The sequence below is a fragment of the Heptranchias perlo genome, chromosome 1, assembly GCF_035084215.1.
Source record: "Heptranchias perlo isolate sHepPer1 chromosome 1, sHepPer1.hap1, whole genome shotgun sequence".
NCBI lineage: Eukaryota > Metazoa > Chordata > Chondrichthyes > Hexanchiformes > Hexanchidae > Heptranchias > Heptranchias perlo.
Window position 1 is genome coordinate 74,529,023 of NC_090325.1, and position 24,432 is coordinate 74,553,454.

A 24,432-nucleotide genomic window follows, 5' to 3' on the forward strand; every position below is an offset into this window, starting at 1 on the left:
TTCTTGATTAATACTATGTGCAACTGGTATAGCTACTGTTAGAGAGCCTTTAAACTACTCCCACCAGTGTTTTCTGCCCCTTGTTATTTCTTATCTCCACCCATACAGATTCTACTTCCTGATCTTCCGAGCCAAGATCCTTTCTCACTACTGTTTTTATGTCATCCTGGATCACTGGGCCTGCTTCTGGGGAAGGTGGGACTTGTACAAGTCGGACGGGTTGCACCTGAACCAGAGCGGGACAAATATCCTTGCGGGGAGGTTTGCTAGCACTGTTGGGGGGGGTTTAAACTGACTTGGCAGGGGGATGGGACACAGAGTGGAGCTACAATAGGGGGTGATGTGCAGCCAAATATAGAGAAAAAAACAAGTCAGCTTGGAAGACAGGGCAAATATGTGAGGGCAAGGCTGGATGGCATCTATTTTAATGCAAGGAGTCTTGCGAATAAGGTGGATGAACTGAAGGTGTTGATAAACACATGGGAGTATGATATTGTTGCTGTCACAGAGACATGGTTGAGGGAGGGGCAAGACTGGCAGCTCAATATTCCGGGGTACAGAATCTTCAGGCGAGACAGAGGGGGAGGTATAAGAGGAGGGGGGGTCGCAATATTAATTAAAGAATCAATTACTGCCATAAGGAGGGATGATATATTAGCAGGTTCCTCTAATGAGGCCATATGGGTGGAGCTTAAAAACAAAAAGGGGGCAAGCACTTTGATGGGAGTGTACTATAGGCCCCCAAACAGTCAGGGGGAGATAGAGGAACAGATATGTAGGCAAATCTCAGAAAATTGTGCAAATAATAGGGTAATAATAGTGGGGGATTTCAACTTCCCCAATATTAACTGGGATACTCAGAGTGTAAAAGGCTTAGAGGGTACAAAATTCTTAACGTGCATCCAGGAGAGCTTTTTGAGCCAGCATGTAGAAAGTCCTACAAGAGAGGGGGCGGTACTGGACCTAATTCTAGGGAATGTGGCCGGCCAAGTGGAAGAAGTGCTAGTAGGTGAGCACTTTGGTGACAGTGACCATAATTCGGTGAGATTTAAGGTGGTCATGGAAAAGGATAGGGAGGGGCCGGAAATAAAGGTTCTAAATTGGGGGAAGGCCGATTTTCATAGGATAAGGCAGGATCTGGCCAAAATGGACTGGGATCAGCTGCTTGTAGGAAAATCCGCATCGGAGCAATGGGAGTCTTTCAGAAGGGTGATTGAGACCATACAATGGCAACATGTTCCCGTAAAGGTCAAGGGTGGTTCCAAGAACTCCAGGGAACCTTGGATGTCAGGGGATATACGAGAATGGATTAGGAAAAAAAGGAGGGCTTTTGGCAGATACAAAAGGCTAAAGACGGAGGAAGCCCTAGAGGAGTACAAAAAGTGCAGGGGGATACTTAAAAAAGAAATTAGGAGATCAAGGAGGGGCCATGAAATAACACCGGCGAGCAAAATAAAGGAAAATCCTAAGATGTTTTATAAGTATATTAAGGGTAAGAGGATGACTAGGGAAAAAATAGGGCCCATTAGGGACAAAAATGGCAATCTGTGTGTGGAGCCGGCAGATATAGGAGGGGTTCTAAATGAATTTTTTGCATCTGTTTTCACTATGGAGAAGGACGATGTAGACATAGAAATACGGCCGGGGGACTGTGATATACTCGAACATATTAACATCGAGCGGGAGGAGGTATTGGCGGTTTTAGCAGGCCTAAAAATGGATAAATCCCCAGGCCCGGACGAAATGTATCCCAGGCTACTGTGTGAGGCAAAGGAGGAGATTGCGGGGGCTCTAACACATATATTCAGAACCTCTCTGGCCACAGGGGATGTGCCAGAGGACTGGAGAACCGCTAATGTAGTACCATTATTCAAGAAGGGGAGTAGGGAAAAACCGGGGAACTACAGGCCAGTGAGCCTAACATCAGTGGTAGGAAAATTATTGGAAAAAATTCTGAAGGACAAAATTAGTCTCCACTTGGAGAAGCAAGGATTAATCAGGGATAGTCAACATGGCTTTGTCAAGGGAAGATCATGTCTGACTAATTTGATTGAATTTTTTGAGGGGGTGACTAGGCGTGTGGATGAGGGTAATGCAGTGGATGTGGTATACATGGATTTCAGTAAGGCCTTCGATAAAGTCCCCCACAGGAGATTGGTCAAGAAGGTACGAGCCCATGGAATCCAGGGTGCCTTGGCACTTTGGATACAAAACTGGCTTAGTGGCAGAAGGCAGAGGGTGATGGTCGAAGGTTGTTTTTGTGACTGGAAGCCTGTGGCCAGTGGGGTACCACAGGGATCGGTGCTGGGTCCCTTGCTGTTTGTGATCTACATTAATGACTTGGATATGAATGTAAAAGGTATGATCAGTAAGTTCGCTGATGAAACAAAAATTGGTAGGGTGGTAAATAGCGAGGAGGATAGCCTCAGTCTGCAGGACGATATAGATGGGTTGGTCAGATGGGCGGAACAGTGGCAAATGGAATTTAACCCGGAAAAGTGCGAGGTGATGCACTTTGGAGGGACTAACAAGGCAAGGGAATACACAATGAATGGGAGGACCCTAGGCAAGACAGAGGGTCAGAGGGATCTTGGTGTGCAAGTTCACAGATCCCTGAAGGCGGCGGAACAGGTAGATAAGGTGGTAAAGAAGGCATATGGGATACTTGCCTTTATTAGCCGAGGCATAGAATATAAGAGCAAGGAGGTTATGATGGAGCTGTATAAAACACTGGTTAGGCCACAGCTGGAGTACTGTGTGCAGTTCTGGTCGCCACACTACAGGAAGGATGTGATCGCTTTAGAGAGGGTGCAGAGGAGATTCACCAGGATGTTACCAGGGCTGGAGCGCTTCAGCTATGAAGAGAGACTGGGAAGATTGGGTTTGTTTTCCTTGGAGCAGAGGAGGCTGAGGGGGGACATGATTGAGGTGTACAAAATTATGAGGGGCACAGATAGGATGGATACGAAGGAGCTTTTTCCCTTTGTTGAGGTTTCTATAACAAGGGGACATAGATTCAAGGTAAAAGGCGGGAGGTTTAGAGGGGATTTGAGAAAGAACTTTTTCACCCAGAGGGTGGTTGGAGTCTGGAACTCACTGCCTGAAAGGGTTGTGGAGGCAGGAACCCTCACAACATTCAAGAAGCATTTGGATGAGCACTTGAAATGCCATAGCATACAAGGCTACGGACCAAATGCTGGAATATGGGATTAGAGTAGACAGGGCTTGATGGCCGGCGCGGACACGATGGGCCGAAGGGCCTCTATCCGTGCTGTATAACTCTATGACTCTATCAGAGCTACCACCCAAACCCCACCCCCGGCCTTTTCCATTCTGCCTGTCTTTCCGAAGCATCATGTACCCATAAAATATTTAGTCCCCAACCTTGGTCACTTTGCAACCACGAGTCTGTAATGGCTATTAGATCAAACCCATTTATTTCTATTTGTGCAATTAACTCATCTATCTTGTTCTGAAAGCTTCATGCATTCAGATAAAGAGCATTTAATTTTAACTTTTTACTATTATTCCCTGCTTTGACCTTATTCATTTTTGCACTATTTCCGTTAACCTCTCTGTCCCTTCCTGTCACACTCTGCTTACCCTTACCCAAATCACTACACTGTTTTATTGCCTTGTCTTTTCTCTTTAGATTTCTAAATTTCCCTTCACCTGACCCCTCCCTCCCCCTTTTTTGTTTAAAGCCCTATCTACAGCCCTAGTTATTTGATTAGCCAGGACACTGGTCCCATCTCGGTTTAGGTGGAGTCCGTCCCAACGGAACAGCTCCCTCCTTTCCCAGTACTGGTGCTAGTGCCTCATGAATCAAAACCCCTTCCTCCCACACCACTCTTTGAGCCATGCATTTAACTCTCTGATCTGCTTGACCCTATGCCAATTTGCACGTGGCTCAGGTAGTAATCCAGAGATTGTTACTTTTGAGATTCTGCTTATTAATTCAGATCCTAGCTCCTTGAAATCCCTCAGCAGAACCTCATTCTTAGTTCCACCTATGTCCACGACAACTGGATCCTCCCCCTCATGCTCCGAGTTCTTTGCCAGCCATGAGAAGATACCCTTAACCTTGGCCTTCAGGACTCTCAGTCGTGGCTGCAGAGAACAGTATCTGTTAGATGAAGTAGGGAGGGAGGAGGCTCGTGTGAAGCATAAACCAATTGGGCTGAATGGCCTGTTTGTGAGCTGTAGATTCGATGTAACTCGATTTTATTGACTATTGAGAATCTTTTAAGAGCATCTGCCAACAAGATCTATAAACAGAGAAGCACCATGGGAGCTTATCCGCAGACCTGATTATCATTAATATAAGAATTTACAACAGTCCCTTTAGCATAGCAAACATACAGGTATCAGGATTGCTTCGAACATGCTTGGACAAGAGTAGAAATATAGCCTCATTTATCCCTTGTGATGCTGGTACAATCTATAACAAATTAGAAGCGAATACAAATGGCTAACTCAAAAACCACTTGCAGTTCGCTGACATCGATTTGATAATTGAGAGTGAGCAGCCTTTGAAAAATTCTGTTCTCAAAACCACCAACAGATATTGTGCTTTCTGCTCTCAGTAACAAAGTAAAATTATGCTGACTTCAAGACAGGAGGTGGAGAAGAGCAGATACTCAAGGGTGTATAGCTTGATGGTTTGTTAATGGAAAACAGAAGAGGTATTAAAAGTAAAGATGTACCATTTGAAGCATTAGAGTTTTATTATGTGGCGATGATGTGACAGTGTGAATAGTTGATGGCCCATTTAAAATAATACCTGTAAAACAATAATGGTATCATCTAGATATAATGTATGGATTGAAACCTAGGTGGTACTATAATCAGAAAAACATTGACTGCTTTGAAGGAATTAGGCAGCAAAATATAAGTACATTAAGGAACCATTAGGAATCTGGCTTCTGTATCAGAAAGTGAAGAAATTATGCCTCATATGATATGACAGTACATGGTAGTCAGGTGATGAGTAACTTCCAACTGTTACCAAAATAAGAGATCACAAGGCAGACAAAGAAATTAAATGAACCAACTTTAATAAGGAATGCACTAGAGCAGCATTCTTTGACTTGGGGAGAGATTAAAAAGAAGGACAACAAATAAAATGAGCTGGTAAATTGTGGATGATGAAAATCATGAGGTCTGATCTTTCCACATGAGAATGAAAATGAAGACTAAGTGAACAATTCAACATCACAGAGTTACTACAAATCTTAGGAAATTCTTACTTTGTGTCCATGGCCGGAAGGATATGAAGTGTAACACTTGAAATTAATGTTTTAAGATGAATAGGTCAGCTTGCTCAAAAGTAACTTGTAGCTGCAAATAAAAGGCACAGCATTTAAATGTTAGTACATGATAGTTAATGGGAACTAAAAACAGAAAATGCTGGAAATACTCAACAAGTCAGGCAGCATCTGTGGAGAAAGAAACAGAGTCAACGTTTCAGGTCGATGACCTTTCATCAGAACTGGAAGAAGTTGAAGATTTAACAGTTTTTAAGCAAGTACAGAGCCAGGGGAAAGGTTGGGGGGGGGGGGGGGGGTGGAGGGAGGAAAGAACAAAAGGGAAGGTCTCTGATGGGGTGGAGGGCAGGAGTGATTAAATGACAAAAGGGATGATGGTGCAAGGCAAGGAGGGTGGTAATGGGACAAGTAAAGAAACAAAAGAGTGTCTAGAGGAGTTGTAAATGGCAAAATCAGAACCATTACCAACACCTGCTGTCTGAAAACATAGGAGCAGTGGTTATGATCTGAAGTTATTGAAATCATTGTTGAGTCCAGAAGGTTGTAAAGTGCCTAATCCAAAGATGAGATGCTGTTCCTTGAGCTTCCGTTGAGCTTCATTGGAACAGTGTAAGAGGCCGAGAACAGAGAGGTCAGAGTGGGAGTGGGACAGAGAAATAAAATGGCAAGTGACCGGCAGGTCAGAGACCGCTTGCGGACTGAGCAGAGGTGTTTAGCAAAGCAACCACCCAGTCTGCATTTGGTCTCCCCAATGTAGAGGAGACCGCATCATGAGCAGCGAATAGAGTACATTAAATATTTTTTTTATTCGTTCATGGGATGTGGGCGTCACTGGCGAGGCCGGCATTTATTGTCCATCCCTAATTGCCCTTGAGAAGGTGGTGGTGAGCCGCCTTCTTGAACCGCTGCAGTCCGTGTGGTGAAGGTTCTCCCACAGTGCTGTTAGGAAGGGAGTTCCAGGATTTTGACCCAGGGACGATGAAGGAACGGCGATATATTTCCAAGTCGGGATGGTGTGTGACTTGGAGGGGAACGTGCAGGTGGTGTTGTTCCCATGTGCCTGCTGCTCTTGTCCTTCTAGGTGGTAGAGGTCATGGGCTTGGGAGGTGCTGTCGAAGAAGCCTTGGCGAGTTGCTGCAGTGCATCCTGTGGATGGTACACACTGCAGTCACGGTGTGCTGGTGGTGAAGGAAGTGAATGTTTAGTGTGGTGGATGGGGTGCCAATCAAGCGGGCTGCATTGTTCTGGATGGTGTCGAGCTTCTTGAGTGTTGTTGGAGATGCAAGTGGAGAGCATTCCATCACACTCCTGACTTGTGCCTTGTAGATGGTGGAAAGGCTTTGGGGAGTCAGGAGGTGAATCACTTGTTGCAGAATACCCAGCCTCTGACCTGCTCTTGTAGCCATAATATTTATATGGCTGGTCCAGTTAAGTTTCTGATCAATGGTGACCCCCAGGATGTTGACGGTGGAGAATTTGGTGATGGTAATGCCGTTGAATGTCAAGGGGAGGTGGTTAGACTCTCTCTTGTTGGAAATGGTCATTGCCTGGCACTTGTCTGGCGTGAATGTTACTTGCCACTTATCAGCCCAAGCCTGGATGTTGTCCAGGTCTTGCTGCATGCGGGCAAGGGCTGCTTCATTATTTGAGGGGTTGCGAATGGAACTGAACACTGTGCAATCATCAGCAAACATCCCCATTTCTGACCTTAAGATGGAGGGAAGGTCATTGATGAAGCAGCTGAAGATGGTTGGGCCTAGGACACTGCCCTGAGGAACTCCTGCAGCAATGTCCTGGGGCTGAGACGATTGGCCTCCAACAACCACTACCATTGAAAGAAGTACAAATAAATCACTGTTTCACTTGGAAGGAGTGTTTGGGTCCCTGGACCGTGGGAAGGGTGGATGTGAAGGGGCAGTTGTTGCATCTCCTGCGCTTAGACGGGAAGATGCCATGGGCAGGAGAGCGGGTGTTGGGGGTGATGGAAGAGTGGACCAGGGTGTTGCAGAGGGAATGGTCTCTTCGGAATGCTGAAAGGGAAGGGGAGGGGATGATGTGTTTGGCGGTGGCATCGCGCTGGAGGTGGCGGAAATGGCAGTGGATTGATCTGTTGAATGTGAAGGCTGGTGGAGTGGAAGGTGAGGACAAGGGTGTTCTGGGAGGAAGGGGAAGGGGTGAGGGCAGAAGTGCAGGAAATAGGATGGACACGGTCGAGGGCCCTGTCAGTGGAGGAGAATCCTCGATTGAGGAAAAAGCAAGACATATTAGAAGCACTGGTGTGGAAGGTGGCATTGTCAGAACAGATGCGATGGAGACTGAGGAACTGGGAGAAGGGAATAGAGTCCTTACAGGAAGTGGGGTGGGAGGAAGTGTAATCAAGGTAGCTGTGGGAGTTGGTGGGCTTATAGTAGATATAGGTTGACAGCCTATCCCCAGAAATGGAGATAGAGAAGTCGAGGAAGCGAAGAGTCGGAGATGGACCATGAGAAGGCGAGGGAAGGGTGGAAATTGGAAGCAAAGTTGATGAAATTTTCCAGTTTGGGGTGAGAGCAGGAAACGGCACCGATACAACCATCAATGTATCGGAAAAAGAGGTGAAGGAGGGGACCTGATTGGACTGGAACAAAGAATGTTCCACGCTCCCACAAAAAGGCAGGCCTTGTCCTCACCTTCTTCCCCATTTAGTATATTGTATTTGCTGCTCACTTTGCAGTCTCCTTTACATTGGGGAGAGCAAACGTAGATTGGGTGATCGCTTTGCTGAACATCTCCGCTCAGTCCGCAAGCGTGATCCTGACCTACCGGTTACTTGCCATTTTAATTCTCTGTCCTACTCCCACTCTGACCTCTCTGTCCTCGGCCTCCTGCACTAAGAACATAAGAACATAAGAATTAGGAGCGGGAGTGGGCCATACAGCCCCTTGAGCCTGCTCCGCCATTCAATAAGGTCATAGCTGATCTTCTACCTAAACTCCACTTTCTCGCCCTATCCCCATATTCCTTGATTCCCTTAGTGTCCAAAAATCTATCTATCTCAGCCGTGAATATACTCAATGACTGAACATCCACAGCCCTCTGGGGTAGAGAATTCCAAAGATTCACAACCCTCTACGTGAAGAAATGGCCGACGTCTTATCTTGAGACTATAACCCCTAGTTCTAGACTCTCCGGTCAGGGAAAACAGCCTGTTAGCAACTACCCTGTCAAGCCCTCTAAGAATTTTATACATTTCAATGAGGTCACCTCTCAATTCTTCTAAACTCGAGAGTGTATAGGCCCATTCTACTCAATTTCTCCTCATAGGACAACACTTTCATCCCAGGAATCAATCTAGTGAACCTTCGTTGCACCCCCTCTAAGGCAATTATATCCTTCCTTAGGTGAGGAGACCAAAACTGTACACAGTACTCAAGGTGTGGTCTCACCAGAGCTCTACATAATTGCAGCAAGACCTCCTTATTCTTATACTTCTAGTGTTCAGTTCCATTCGCAACCCCTCAGATAATGAAGCAGTCCGAGCCCGCATACAGCAAGACCTGGACAACATCCAGGCTTGGGCTGATAAGTGGCAAGTAACATTTGCTCCAGACAAGTGCCAGGCAATGACCATCTCCAACAAGAGAGAGTCTACCACCTCCCATTGACATTCAATGGCATTACAATTGCCAAATCCCCCACCATCAACATTCTAGGGATCAGCATTGACCAGAAACTTAACTGTACCAGCCACATAAATACTATGGCTACAAGAGCAGGTCAGAGGCTGGGTATTCTGCGGCGAGTGACTCACCTCCTGACTCCCCAAAGCCTTTCCACCATCTACAAGGCACAAGTCAGGAGTGTGATGGAATACTCTCCACTTGGATGAGTGCAGCTCCAACAACACTCAAGAAGCTCGACACCATACAGGACAAAGCAGCCCGCTTGATTGGCACCCCATCTACCACCCTAAACATTCACTCCCTTCACCACCGGCGCACTGTGGCTGCAGTGTGTACCATCCACAGGATGCACTGCAGCAACTCGTCAAGGCTTCTTCGACAGCACCTCCCAAACCCACGACCTCTACCACCTAGAAAGACATGGGCAGCAGGCACATGGGAACAACACCACCTGCACATTCCCCTCCAAGTCACACACCATCCCGACTTGGAAATATATCACCGTTCCTTCATCGTCGCTGGGTCAAAATCCTGGAACTCCATTCCCAACATCACTGTGGGAGAACCTTCACCACACGGACTGCAGCGGTTCAAAAAGGCGGCTCACCACCACCTTCACAAGGGCAATTAGGGATGGGCAATAAATGCTGGCCTTGCCAGCGACGCCCACATCTCATGAACGAATAAAAAAAATACTCCAACCTTCTTGCAGTAAAGGCTAACATACCATTTACCTTCCTAATTGCTTGCTGCACTTGATGTTAACTTTTTGTGATTCATGTACAAGGTCACTCAAATTCCTTTGACTATCAACATTTCTTAGTCTCTCACCTTTTAAAAAATATTCTGCTTTTCTATTCTTCCTACCAAAGTGGATAATTTCACATTTCCCCACAATATACTCCATCTGCCACCTTCTCGCCCACTCACTTAACCTGTCAATATCCCTTTGCAGCCTCTTTGCGTCCTCCTCACAGTTTTCTTTCCCACCTCGCTTTGTATTGTCAGCAAACTTGAATACATTACAATATATATCAATGGCTTAGGTGACGGGATTGAGTGTAAAAAGCTGAGGCCCAAGCACTGATCCTTGCAACATCCCCATAGTTATAACCTACCAACCCAAAAATGACCTGTTTATTCCTACTCTCTGTTTTCTGTCCATTAACTAATCCACAATCCATGCTGATATATTACCCCCAATCCCATGAGCCCTTATCTTGTGTAACAACCTCTTGTGTGGCACCTTATCGAATTCCTTTTGAAAATTCAAACATACTACATCCACTGGTTCTCCCTTTACCTACCCTGCTAGTTACTCCCTCAAAAAGCTGTAATGGATTTGTCAAACACGATTTCCCCTTCATAAAACCGTGTTGACTCTGTCTAATCATATTATGATTTTCTAAGTGCCCTGTTACTACATCCTTAATAATAGATTCTAGCATTTTCCCTACGACTGATGTCAGGCTCACTGACCTATATTTCCTTGTTTATCCTTTCCCTCCTTTCTTGAATAGCGAGGTTACACTTTCTACCTTCCAATCTATAGGGACTGTTCTAGAATCTAGGGAATTGTGGAAGATTAAACTAATGCGTCCACTATCTCTGCAGCCACCTCTTTTAAAACCCTAGGATGTAGGCCATCAGGTCCAGGGGATTTGTTGGCTTTTAGTCCTATTAATTTCTCCAGTACTTTTTCTTTAGTAATATTAATTACTTTAACTTGCTCACACTCATTAGACCCTCGGTTCCCCACTATTTCTGGTATGTTTTTTGTGTCTTCTACTGTGAAGACAGATACAAGGGGCTCGATTTTCAGGTGAATGAGCGGGTGCGTTGGGGGTGGGGGGCTCTGAAAATCGCTGAAATCCCAAGCGGGTTTGGAGCGCCTCCTGAATGTGGAAGTCCCACCGGCAATTAAAGCTGGCAGGATGATTCTTTGCATAGTTTGTCAGACAGTTGAAGTACTTGAACTACTTGATTGTCTCGACATTTTGACAGGGGTGCGATTTTGAAGGATCCTCAGCGTGTTTCCCGTGCTGTGGGAAACACTCCCTGTTGGAGCAGACGTGTTTCAGCCAGCAGCCAGTGGGAGATGCAAAGGATTATTTGACAGGTGGGGAGAAAACCTCATTTATTGCAGCAGGGCACTCTGTCACTTCAGACAAAGTTTTGGCTGCAAGACCTTTGTGTTTTCACTCAAAATTCTTACTTTCCACTCAAAACTCTGCTGCTCAAACATATTTACCTACTTTGCAGAACCCCTCAAACTCACGCCGTCAGGATGGGGGCCGCCATGGCTACATTCACCACTACATCCGAGGACAAGCAACATCACCAGCCTCACCAGGCACCAGGAGCGCCTCTGCCACGTGGAGTATCACAACACAGTGCTGCGCCACAGGCACCTACACAAGAGCATGGAGGGTAACACCAGAGAGAGCGACGTCGCAGGAGGCACTACCCTCGCCACAGGGTCTACAGACCGAGGCTTAGCTTCCTGGACCTCTCTGAGGAGCAGTGCATACGAAGGCTCAGAGTCAATCGCCAGGTGATCGCGGACATCTGCAGCCTCCTTCATGCCGAGCTGCTCCTGGCTGGCCCGAGCAGCATCTCTTTACCTGTTGCTGTCAAAGTCACCACTGCCCTCAACTTCTTCACCTCTGGATCATTCCAGGGTGCCACCGGGGACATCGCCGTGGTCTCTCAGTCATCTGCACACAAGTGCATAAGGCAGGTCACCGACAGCTTGTTTCGCAGGGCCTCGCACGACGTCAACTTCCCCAAGGACGACCTCAGCCAGACAGAGAGGGCAGTTGGATTCCACGCTGTGGCTGGTTTTCCACAGGTGTAGGGTGTAATCAATTGCATCCATATAGCAATCCAAGCACCTCCACACGAGTCAGGACTGTTCATCAACAGGAAGGGCTATCACTCCATCAACACTCAGCTCGTTTGTGACCACCGCAAAAGATTCCTTCACGTGTGCACCAGATTCCCTGGCAGCTGCCACGATTCCTTCATCCTCCGGGAATCCAACATCCCGCCCCTCTTCCACGCACCGAACACCCTTAAGGGCTGGCTCCTCGGGAACAAGGGATAGCCCTGCACACGTGGCTCATGACACCTCTGAGGAACCCCATCACTGAGCAACAGCGTCGATGTAACGACAGCCACATCGTCACCAGGTCTATAATTGAGCATGCTATAGGGCTGCTCAAAATGCGCTTCAGATGCCTTGATTGTTCTGGGGGAGCGCTTTAATGTGCACCAGACAAAGTGGGACACATTATAGTCATGTGTTGTGCCCTGCACAACAGGGCACAAAAGAGAGGGGTGCCACTTCAGGAGGCCCCATCCACATCTGCCACCCACATTGAGGAGGAGGAGGTGGAGAAGGAGGAGGAGGAGGAGGAGGAGCAGGAGCAACCCACGGGCAGAGCAGCGGCTTAATTGGCTGCTTGTGAGGCCTGGGAGTCATTGATATGTGAACGGTTCTCCTAACATCAGACAGTGTGAAGAGTCCAGTCCTCACACCACCTCTTTAGAGCAGCGCCCACACCAGCACCACGCCCCCACCCCTGCCTGCACAAAACAGCCCTGCAACTACACATACACCCACTGTAGAGTGACCCAATGGGTGGCATCAAGTGTCGGTGTTCATGGTGAACCTCATGAAAGAACCTTATTACAGAAGCCAGTCAAGAATGGCCAAGACGTGGCAGTAGTGGTGACAATAATAATATTTAATGTGAGTTTAACAAAAAGCAAATATAAATAAAAAACATGACCAAACGTCAAACACCCTTGTGCATCCTCTTTGTGCTTATAAAACCTTCGCCTTTTGCTTTCGACTACTTCTACGTGGTGCATTCCCTGTGGCTGCAGCAGAGGTAGTGGCAGGTTGCTCTTGTTCATGCCCTGACCAATTAGATGCTTTGGGCCTACGCCCCCTGGGTTTTGGTGCCTGTGACGGTGCCTCCAAAGACTGCTCCACCTGCACCTGTGCAGCGATAGACTTGGCCACCTGGAGAGGAGGCAGCATTGCGGGTACTGGTTGAGGGGGGGGACAACGGGTGAGACGTGGGAGCGCTTTGAGTGGCGTCCCCACTTCCATGTCCCCTTTTGCCATCATCCATCCCCTGGGCCATGTCCACACCACTCCTATCACTCGGCTGGACAACAGTTTGGAGGACATGTGTGAAGCCTTGTAAGGCCAGTGCTAGTGAATCTTTCTGCCTATTTGAGGCAGCATAATGTTGTTCACTGTGACCCCGAACCGCCGTTGTCAGGGCCTGAATGGGCTCATTTGTGTGCCGTGCTTGAAGCTCAATGGAGGCTAGCCTTCTCTCCATCACAGACATTCCCGCACTTACCTGCGAAAGTATCTCAGAGATGCCCTCTCGTCCCTGCAACACTATCTCAGATAGTTGCTCACGTGCCTGTGACACTATCTCAGAGATTCCCCCCTGTATCTGTGCCACCATTCCAGTCATGCAGGAGTTGGACTCCTCCATCCTCTGTGCGATTGTGGAGAGTGCATGTGGTACCTGTTCCCGCACCTCGCAAATGTGCTGCTGCCCCTCAATCATTCCCCTTTTAAAGCATGGCCCCCAGGGTTCAGCATCTGCGTCCTGTTCAGCAGAGCCTGGAGAGGAGTGCTCCCATGTGGTAACTCACCATGTGGGACCACAACTAACTGCGGACTAGGACCCACCGAGGTGTGTGCATCTGTGCTGATGGATGGCTCACTCAGATGTAAACAATTTTACAACACCAAGTTATAGTCCAACAATTTTATTTTAAAATTCACAAGCTTTTGGAGGCTTCCTCCTTCCTCAGGTGAATGTCAAGAAATCCTCGAACCTCTCGCATTTATAAATCACAGAACAATACCTGGTGATTACAGATAGTCTTTTCAACTGCCCGTTGCCAAGGCAACCAAAGTGTTCAGACAGATAGGTGTTACCTACAGGGCCACCAAATATACAAACGGCCAGAACAAAAAAAACAGAGAGAGAGAGGCAGAAACATAGAAACATCCGGAAGGAAAAGACAGCAATTGACCCGTTATATTAAAAACAGATAACTTTTGTTCGCTGGTGGGGTTACGTGTAGCGTGACATGAACCCAAGATCCCGGTTGAGGCCGTCCTCATGGGTGTGGAACTTGGCTATCAATTTCTGCTCGACGATTTTGCGTTGTCGTGTGTCTCGAACAGGTCCTCTGAGGAATCGCACTCTGCTGTCACAGCAGTCGCTGAAGGCCCTGTAAGAGAACAGAAGGCAATATTAAGCATGATCACAGATGAGCATACTGAGGTGCTGAAGATGGCAAGTCATGTTAACATCAATTCATATTGTGTATGCTAAATGTTAAAGTTCTGACACAAGACATTTGTCAGTTGCCTGTCTTGGCATCCTCAATGGTCAGGCATTCGAGGGTGCGGCTCAGTCCACCACCTCCTGCTCGGCGTTTGTGAGGACGACAATTTCTTGCGCCCCCCCCCCTCCGGTCCTTGCCTTCCCCCTTACACACTGGGCTCTCTTCACCTAAAGGGGAGAAAGTACAGATGCGTGAGTGAATGATGGTGTCGTGGCCAACCGATGAATGCATTGGCTTAGGTGTGGCTGACCGTGAAAGAGATGCATCAAAGGGTGAGTATGAGACAGAACCATGACATTGTATGAGGATTGGGTTGGGTGGTAGTGGTGGGGTGAGTAATAGGGAGGTGAGGAAGTGCTGAGGAAGTGCAGGTAAGTTGAAGATGAGCTTTAAGTGGGTGTGGGGAGTAATGTGATAGAGTAGTGTTCGCAGTGCAGAATGAGTTGAGGGGTGATGTGGAAGACGGAATGTAGGAGAATGAGTAAGTGTACTCACTTTGGCTAACCTAGTTAGGTCATTGAAGCGCTTCCTGCACTGTATGCAGGTGCGGGAGATGTTGCTGCTGCTGGTGACCTCCTCTGCCACCTCGAGCCAGGCCTTCTTGGTGGCAGAGACAGGCCACTTCCTCCCATCCACTAGGTAGAAGACATCCTTTCTCCTCCTCACCCCATCCAGTAGCACCTGGAGTGAGGCATCGCTAAATCTTGGAGCAGCCTTTTCCCTGTGTGGGTGTTTGCTCCAGGAGCAGCCATTGGAGGACTGCCCCTTTAAATAGAGCTCCTCCAGCTGACAGCCTGTGATGCAGGTGCACAGTCCACCTGCTGCGCAGCTTTCGGATGGCAAACCCAGAAGCCATCTTAAGTGGCTCCAATTGACCTGCGATCGCGTGGGAAATGGACATTTTTTATTGGGCGGGTTACCCACGCGCCCAATCACTCCCCCACACCCCCGCTGCCATTCCGCCTGCTCGCTAATATCGGGGCCAAGATATTTGTTTAATGTCTCTGTCATTTTCTTATTCCCCATTATAATTTATTCTGTCTCAGCCTCTAAGGGACCCATATTTACTTTCGCTAATCTCTTCCTTTTTACATGCTCGTAGAAGCCTTTACAATCTGTTTTTACATTTCTTGCTAGTTTACACTCATATTCAATTTTCTCCCACTTTATCAATTTCTTATTTTTCCTTTGCTGATTTCTAAAACCTTCTCAATCCTCAGGCTTACTAACTCAAAGGCAAAATGCTGCGGACGCTGGAAATCTGAAATAAAAACTGAAAATACTGGAAAAGCTCAGCAAGTGAGGCAGCATCGGTGGAGAAAGAAACAGAGTTAATATTTCAGGTCGATGACCCTTCGTCAGACCCTTACTTACATGCAAATTTTATAGAATCAAAGAAAGGTTACAGCACAGAAGGAGACCCTTTGGCCCATCAAGCCCATGCCAGCTTTTTGTAAGAGCAATCCAGTTAGTCCCATTCCCCCGCTTTTTCCCTGTAGCCCGGTAATTTTTTTCCCTTCAAGTATTTACGACCCTTACCTTAGGCTTACTACTCTGTTCCAATGAAGCTCAGCAGAAGCTTGAGGAACAGCACCTCATCTTTCGACTAGGCACTTTACAACCTTCTGGACTCAACATTGATTTCAATAACTTCAGATCATAACCACTGCTCCCATATTTTCGACAGTAGGTGCTGGTAATGGTTCTGCTGTTGCCATTTACAGCTCCTCTAGACCCACCGTTTGTTTCTTTACTTGAAACGTTAACTCTGTTTCTTTCTCCACAGGTGCTGCCTGACTTCCTGAGCTTTTCCTGCATTTTCTGTTTTTATTTCAGATTTCCAGCATCCGCAGTATTTTGCTTTTGATATAGTTAATGGGAACATTTTTACAATCACCGAATAATTTCTCATACAATGTTTTCTCATATGGAACATATGCATGAAAACAACATTTTTCTCACCACATGAAGCCTCCCATTAAGAGGTTTCTACTATATTTAGTTTCATGCTGGGATTAATAGAAATAAGTGTTGGGGCATAAAACAACTCTTGGAAACAAATTTTAAAAAATACACAAGCTAATTATCCAGCAAAGTAGTCTTTTCTCAAAACTAGTAATTTTAAAGGACTATGTCATTCTAGAAACGTCAGTTCAGGATTCAAATATGAACTTTAAGGTTCAGTATGAAACAATAAACATGGAAATGAATCATTTAACAATAAGACATTTGACAAAAGCAGTGACAGTATTTGCATTATTCATTCCTTTTATCACGAGCAAATGGATTTTCCAATCTGGTTCTGTAATGAATATGCAGTGATAATGTCTAATTTTAATCAGCATCTTCGGACTTCTATAATAATGCATTTACAGATTTTTGTGTGAGATTTTAGTTAGCATTTTGTAACTTGTATTGGTTTAAGGGGGAAAATCCAATTAGTCAAGTTTATACATGCATACTTCATAGAATCATAGAATCGTAAAATGGTCACAGCACAGAAGGAGGCCCTTTGGCTCATCGAGCACCTGCCGGCTCTTTATGACAGCAATCCAATTCGTCCCATTCCCCCGCTTTTTCCCCGTAACCCTGCAATTTTTTTCCCTTCGAGTATTTATCCAGTTCTTTTTTGAAAGCCATGGCTGAGTCTGCTTCCACCACCCTTTCAGGCAGCGCATTCCAGATCATAACTACTCGCTGCGTAAAAAAGCTTTTCCTCATGTCGCCTTTAGTTCCTTTGCCAATCACCTTAAATCTGTGTCCTCTGGTTCCCTCCTGCCAATGGGAATAGTTTCTCTTTATGTAAACCCTTCATGATTTTGAACACTTCTATCAAATCTCCTCTCAACCTTCTCTGCTCTAAGGAGAATGACCCCAGCTTCTCCAGTCTATCCACGTAACTGAAGTCCCTCATCCCTGGAACCATTCTAGCAAATCTTTTCTACACCCTCTCTAAGGCCTTCACATCCTTCCTAAAGTGTGGTGCTCAGAATTGGACACAATACTCCAGTTGTGGCCGATCCAGTGTTTTATAAAGGTTCAACATAACTTCCTTGCTTTTGTACTCTATGCCTCTATTTATAAAGCCCAGAATCCCATATGCTTTTTTAACCTCTTTCTCAACCTGTCCTGCCACCTTCAAAGATTTGTGCACATATACCCTCAGGTCTCTCTGTTCCTGTACCCCCTTTAGAATTGTACCATTTAGTTTATATTGCCTCTCCTCGTTCTTCCTGCCAAAATGTATCAATTCGCACTTCTCTGCGTTAAATTTCATCTGCCATGCGTCAGCTCATTCCACCAGCCTGTCTATGTTCTCTTGAAGTCTATCACTATCCTCCTCACTGTTTACTACACTTACAAGTTTTGTGTCATCTGCAAATTTTGAAATTGTGTCCCTTACACCCAAGTCCAAGTCATTAATATATATATATAAAAAAAGCAGTGGTCCTAGTACCGACCCCTGGGGAACACCACTGTACACCTTCCTCCAGTCTAAAAAACAACCGTTCACCACTACTCTCTGTTTCCTGTCACTTAGCCAATTTCATATCCATGCTGCCACTGCCCCTTTTATTCCATGGGGTTCAATTTTGCTGACAACCCTATAATGTGGCACTTTATCAAACACCTTTTGAAAATCCACATACACCACATCAACTATGTTGCCCTCATCGAAAAAACTCAATCAAGTTAGTTAAACACAATTTGCCTTCAACATACTTCAACATAAGATCTTAAAGGGCTGTGAAGAATAAACCTCTTTTTAATATCCATTGATAATAAACTATTTGGTCTACTCTGTGTGTAATAATTTATGGAGAAGATTTCCTCTGGTTGTTAGGTATGAACAACATCATGGAGAAACTGGGAAGATTTCCTTTGTTTACCCTTTCTAGCAAAATTGTAAAAACATTCTAAAACAATTTTGCTAGAAATAGAGATCGGAAGAAATCTTTCCTCATTCGTTATTAGTGTTGACAGGACATTGGTGCATTTTTGTTACACTTCCAAAATCTGGAACTGAACAAAGACTCTGCATTAATAGTTTTTTGGCTTGCAGGAATGAAAGACAATTGTGCAATATTGATTATTCTTGCCTTGCTGCCTATACCAAATTAATGACAGTTACAATAAAGGTGGTGGTAAAGAAATGGATTGACTCAGCAGAGGTGTAGCTCAGAGTAAAATAGTGGCACTGGTGCTGAACACGGAGGAGGAGGAGCATGAGAAGCAGAAGCAGTCCATTGCCTTAGGAGTGGGATTACCAGGTCCCACCACTAACTGGATGGCCTGTCCCACAAACAGCAATGAGTTAATGACCAGATAATCTCTTATTGTGATGGTTGTTGAGGGATAAATATTGGCCGGGACACCAGGGAGAACTTCCCTGTTCTTCTTCAAATAGTGTCATGGCATCTTTTACATCCACCTGAGTGGACAGAATGGGCTTCAGTTTAGCATCTTATCGGAACTAAAGTTTAAGCCTAGATTAGGTGCTCAAGTATCTGGACTTCAACCCACAACTTTCTGACTCAGAGGTGAGAGTGTTACCACTGAGTCAAGACTTAGAGTAACAGTGAAACTCACCACAGCACTCAACCTTTATGTCACATTTTGCTTTCAGTCAACATCAGGAGACTCAGCAGGGATCAGTCAGTTTATTCATTGAAGAAATGGATCTACATGTGGACACTGTCATTTTGAAATGAGGAATTCATCATTCCTTTAAGATATGGACATTGTGGGCACTCCCCAGAAACTGTACATTTAAATACATAATTATTTAGTATGGTTGCAGACACTATAGGTGATGTGAATGAGATAGTGTAGTGTAAGACTAACAATTAGATTTTACCACAATATTACACACCAGAGATTACCTCCGGTAAAGGTGATGGTAAATAAATGGATTGGCTCAGCAGAGGTGTAGCTCAGAGTAAAATAGTGGCACTGGTGCTGAACACGGAGGAGGAGGAGCATGAGAAGCAGAAGCAGTCCATGGACTTAGGAGTGGGATTACCAGGTCCCAACCATGGGATTCCAACCATGTTCCCCTGTCCATTCTGGAAGGCAGTAAATATTATTCAATCAGACATTATATTCAGGCTAAAACTAATTATTTACACAGAAGCAGAAACACACAGTAAGAAAGTAATAGTGCAATATTTGGTTTTCACAATGCTTAAGCTATTAAAAGATAACAGCTTAAAATCCTTGTAATTCTTTTCAGAATCTTTTAACTAAATCTCTGATGAAGCATTACATGAATGTTGACTCTCACAGGGCCCTTCTTTGCTACAAATAGGCAGTGTGAAACAGGAAACAAAAGTTCCTATAAGAACTCCATGGTGCTTATATAATTTTCTGGACTTCCAAAGACAAATTTCCTCTGAAAATCAAATGGATTCTTTCTCAATATCATGACATTATATTATTAACCATCTCCATCTCACAGGTAGGTTACGCATGAACAACAGCTCCTTGGCTGTTAAGTCATTTGCTCTTGACACCTGATATCCAGAGAAGCTATTTGGAATGTCTGTTATATATCTGCAAGTTTAAATACTTGAACATATCAAAAACATGAGGTAATTTCTGATGCAATTAACTTATGAATACAAGAAACAATGTCATTGTGGGGAATCAGTTAGGCTAGGTGGTCCCCATGGATGTAGCTAAATGATCCTGAAGCAGATTCTAAGGACTGTTTTTGTAAACATAAAATAAAAGTCTTGCATGTTGTGTTTCTCCCTCCCCAACATTAAGACAAAATAATTTTGTGCCTTAGCCACAGCTAACTGAAGTATGTTTTAAATTCATATTATTCTATCTAGAGTCATATCAAAAATGATATACAAAGGAAATGTTCTTGTTCAAGGCATATTGGATCTTTTCTGAATTTGAAGTAGTACTGGAGGGTATAAGTGTTCAGACTTTCTGAAAAGTGTGCTGCAGATCTGCTTGTAATTCAGCTGGCTGCTTACCTTGTGTGCCAAGAATAGCTTGTCCTGTTCCTGCTGCAGGGGCTAGCTTATTGCTTTTTTGGGGGGGTTGGTTCCTGTCATTTGTCCAGAAGCTGCTGTAGCAAAGAGACTTGTAGCGATTTGAGAGACATTCTCTAGCCACAGGCTCCTGTTGTTGGTTGAGTCCTCGTGATGTCCACTGCTCTGTTTGAGCACAGAATGTTGCACTATCATAAGGTCTCCTAATCCATGGTTTATTTAGTTTTGATCACCCTACCTCAAAAAGGATATATGCACATTAGTAAGGGCTCAGAGAATAGTGACCAAGATGACTCCAAACTTTAAGGGACTAAGTTATGAAGAAAGGTTCTGTGATGAATAGGAAGTTTCATCATATTTTGAATTATAAGAAAGTATATACTTTTAATATCTATTAATAAGATGTTGGTCACTTTCAATTTTTCATAATGCAACTGCTAATCTGGTTTAAAATACAAAATCATCAAGACAATCAGAAACCAGCTGTGATGAAATGGGATGCTTCATATGTTGATGTGCTAGTTATAACTTGTTAACTTACTTTGTTCTGTGACTGGCCAATTGAGAATGAAAGAGTCTAGATGGCCTTTACGTGCTAAAGATTTTAATTGCAAAGCTATCAACATTGATCAAAGCTCTTCCCATTAACCTTCTGTTAGACTATCAATCTATGGATCGGTACTTTAGGAAATTTTTCCTTCTGGATAGCTGTGTTTAAATGTGTACAACAGTTATCTCTCAATCACTGTCTAGTCTCTTGAGATCAAAGGTGATCGTCAGAGTTATCATTCCTAACTGCCAGTCTTATAACACTGTACTGCAGTTTGTGCGGAGGTGGTCTCTAGGGTTGCCAACCCTCCAGGATTGTCCTAGAATCTTCAGGAATTAAAGATGAATCTCCCGGACACTGCTGCGACCAACCTGGGAGAAAATTCATAGGGGCGATAAAAAAAATGTGCTTTAATGTTTTTTTTTTGGTTGAACACTTTCGTTTATTAGTTATCAAAATATTGGAGATGGTAAAAAAGGTTATTTGACTGGGCGGGGTTGGTTGAAGGCGAGAGGTTATGTGATGAAATCTCCAGGAATATGTCCAACCAAAGTTGGTCACCATAGCACTGGTCTCAGAGCTCTGTAGGTGAGCACAAATCCCCAAGTTATAAGTTACCATACAGACACAAGTCCAGGTTTAGTCTAATATGTAGAGTTGCTAAGTGTCATGTTTTTTGTTAATTTTGTACCTGAGGAGGGAGTGCGAGTTAAAAGTTCTGTGAGTAATTTGGCCTGCCAGGTTTTTCCATCCCTCTGAATTTTGTCTTCTAACAAAGATAAGCTTTTTTTGTAAAAATGCATTTAAGGCACAAATATTTTTTGCTGTGTACTTTATAGACCAGTAAAGTTTTGAAGCCTTATGTATAGTTAATCTGTAAGTGACGTACTTTGCCTAAGATAGTCTTCACCCTTTCTTAGGTGCATTAGTTTAGTTTTTCCATTTCTGATCCTACTGTGCTAGTTCTCATCCATTTCACGTCATCCATTCTTGTTGCATTTACAGGAATTGATTGGATACATTTGGGTTAAGTATACAAAGCTACCCAAGCATACTTCCGCTGATCTTCCACCAAAGTTACAGCAGTGGATCAGGATACTCCCTGTGGAAATTCCAGGTGTGCTTTCTTCAGGCTTCGAGTCACAAAGATACAGCAAAGGCTATGGGCCCCGACAACATCCTGGCTGTAGTGCTGAAGACTTGTGCTCCAGAACTAGCCGCGTCTCGAGCCAAGCTGTTCCAGTACAGCTACAACACTGGAATCTACCGGACAATGTGGAAAATTGCCCAGGTATGTCCTGTCCACAAAAAGCAGGACAAATCCAATCCGGCCAATTACTGCCCCATCAGTCTACTCTCAATCATCAGCAAAGTGATGGAAGGTGTCGTCGACTGTGCTATCAAGCAGCACTTACTTAACAATAACCTGCTCACTAATGCTCAGTTTGGGTTCCACCAGGACCACTCTGCTCCAGACCTCATTACAGCCTTGGTCCAAAGATGGACAAAAGAGCTGAATTCCAGAGGTGAGGTGAGAGTGCTGCATCAAGGCAGCATTTGGCCGAGTGTGGGACCAAGGAGCCCTAGTAAAATTGAAGTCAATGGGAATCAGGGGGAAACTCTCCAGTGGCTGGAGTCATACCTAGCACAAAGGAAGATGGTAGTGGTTTTTGGAGACCAATCATCTCAGCCCCAGGACATTGCTGCAGGAGTTCCTCAGGGCAGTGTCCTAGGCCCAACCATCTTCAGCTGCTTCATCAATGACCTTCCCTCCATCATAAGGTCAGAAATGGGGATGTTCGCTGATGATTGCACAGTGTTCAGTTCCATTCGCAACCCCTCAAATAATGAAGCAGTCCGAGCCCGCATGCAGCAAGACCTGGACAACATCCAGGCTTGGGCTGATAAGTGGCAAGTAACATTTGCGCCAGACAAGTGCCAGGCAATCACCATCTCCAACAAGAGAGAGTCTAACTACCTCCTCTTGACATTCAACGGCATTACCATCGTCGAATTCCCCACAGTCAACATCCTGGGGGTCACCGTTGACCAGAAACTTAACTGGACCAGCCATATAAGTACTGTGGCTACAAGAGCAGGTCAGAGGCTGGGTATTCTGCGGCAAGTGACTCACCTCCAAACTCCTTAAAGCCTTTCCACCATCTACAAGGCACAAGTCAGGAGTGTGATGGAATACCCTCCACTTGCCTGGATGAGTGCAGTTCCAACAATACTCAAGAAACTCGACACCATCCAGGACAAAGCAGCCCACTTGATTGGCACCCCGTCCACCACACTAAAAATTCACTCCCTTCACCACTGGCGCACAATGGCTGCAGTGTGTACCATCCACAGGATGCACTGCAGCAACTCGCCAAGACTTCTTCGACAGCACCTCCCAAACTCGCGACCTCTACCACCTAGAAAGACAAGGGCAGCAGGCACATGGGAACACCACCACCTGCACGTTCCCCTCCAAGTCACACACCACGCCGACTTGGAAATATATCGCTGTTCCTTCATCGTCGCTGGGTCAAAATCCTGGAACTCCCTTCCTAACAGCACTATGGGAGAACCTTCACCCCACGGACTGCAGCGGTTCAAGAAGGCAGCTCACCACCACCTTCTCAAGGGCAATTAGGGATGGGCAATAAATGCTGGCCTCGTCAGCGATGCCCACATCCCATGAACGAATTAAAAAAAAACCTTGACTTTTTTTTTCTTTTTTAAGTTTGATTTGTAAGGTCACTCAGATATTACAGGTATTTTGGCTCCTGTATAAAGTGACTGTCTTTGTTTTTGAGTTTAAATAGCCAATTCATTCAAAGGTTGCAAACATTATGGTTCTTGTTTTAAATTATTGTCTTCGTTTCTTTATGATTTTTTTTTGAAGTGTCACACAGAAACTTGAGTGTGATAGTTGTGTGATGGACAGGAAAGGAGAATTATGATGGACTGGAAAGGCTTACTAAATATACCATTTTTATATTATAGATAGATACAGATGGGCGAGATCCCAGAGGTAATTCACTTGTGAGAAGGTTAATTGGCAAAATAAATCTTGTCTTGTTTCAGAATTAAGTGATATTGTCTTAGAAAATCAAAATGCTGCTTGAATCAGGATCAAGTCCATATACCATTAAAAAATGTTTTAATTTCGTATTGTAGATAACAGCATTAAATTATTTTATGCAACCAATTAGATAAAGATTAATTTTCTGACTGCACTGGCAGTGGGGATCCTTGCTCGCAGATTGTGCACATCAGAAATTCAGAAGCACGCTGACCATAAATTTTCAGCTGTAATGGGCAGAAAATGATATGGAGCTACTACTGATGGGTGAGGCTTCTCACTGGCAGCACAGTTGAAAAATTAACCCTTAACTCCACACATGGTCCATTGTATTCAGATATCACCATGCAATGGAGAATCTTTCCCTAGATTGTAAGAGAATGTAACCGTTCTGAGGAAGAAATCACAGCACCAATTTCAGTGGATCCATTAAGAAAGCCTAAAATCGATACTATAAATGTCGAATGGTTGTGCTCATCGAATTATT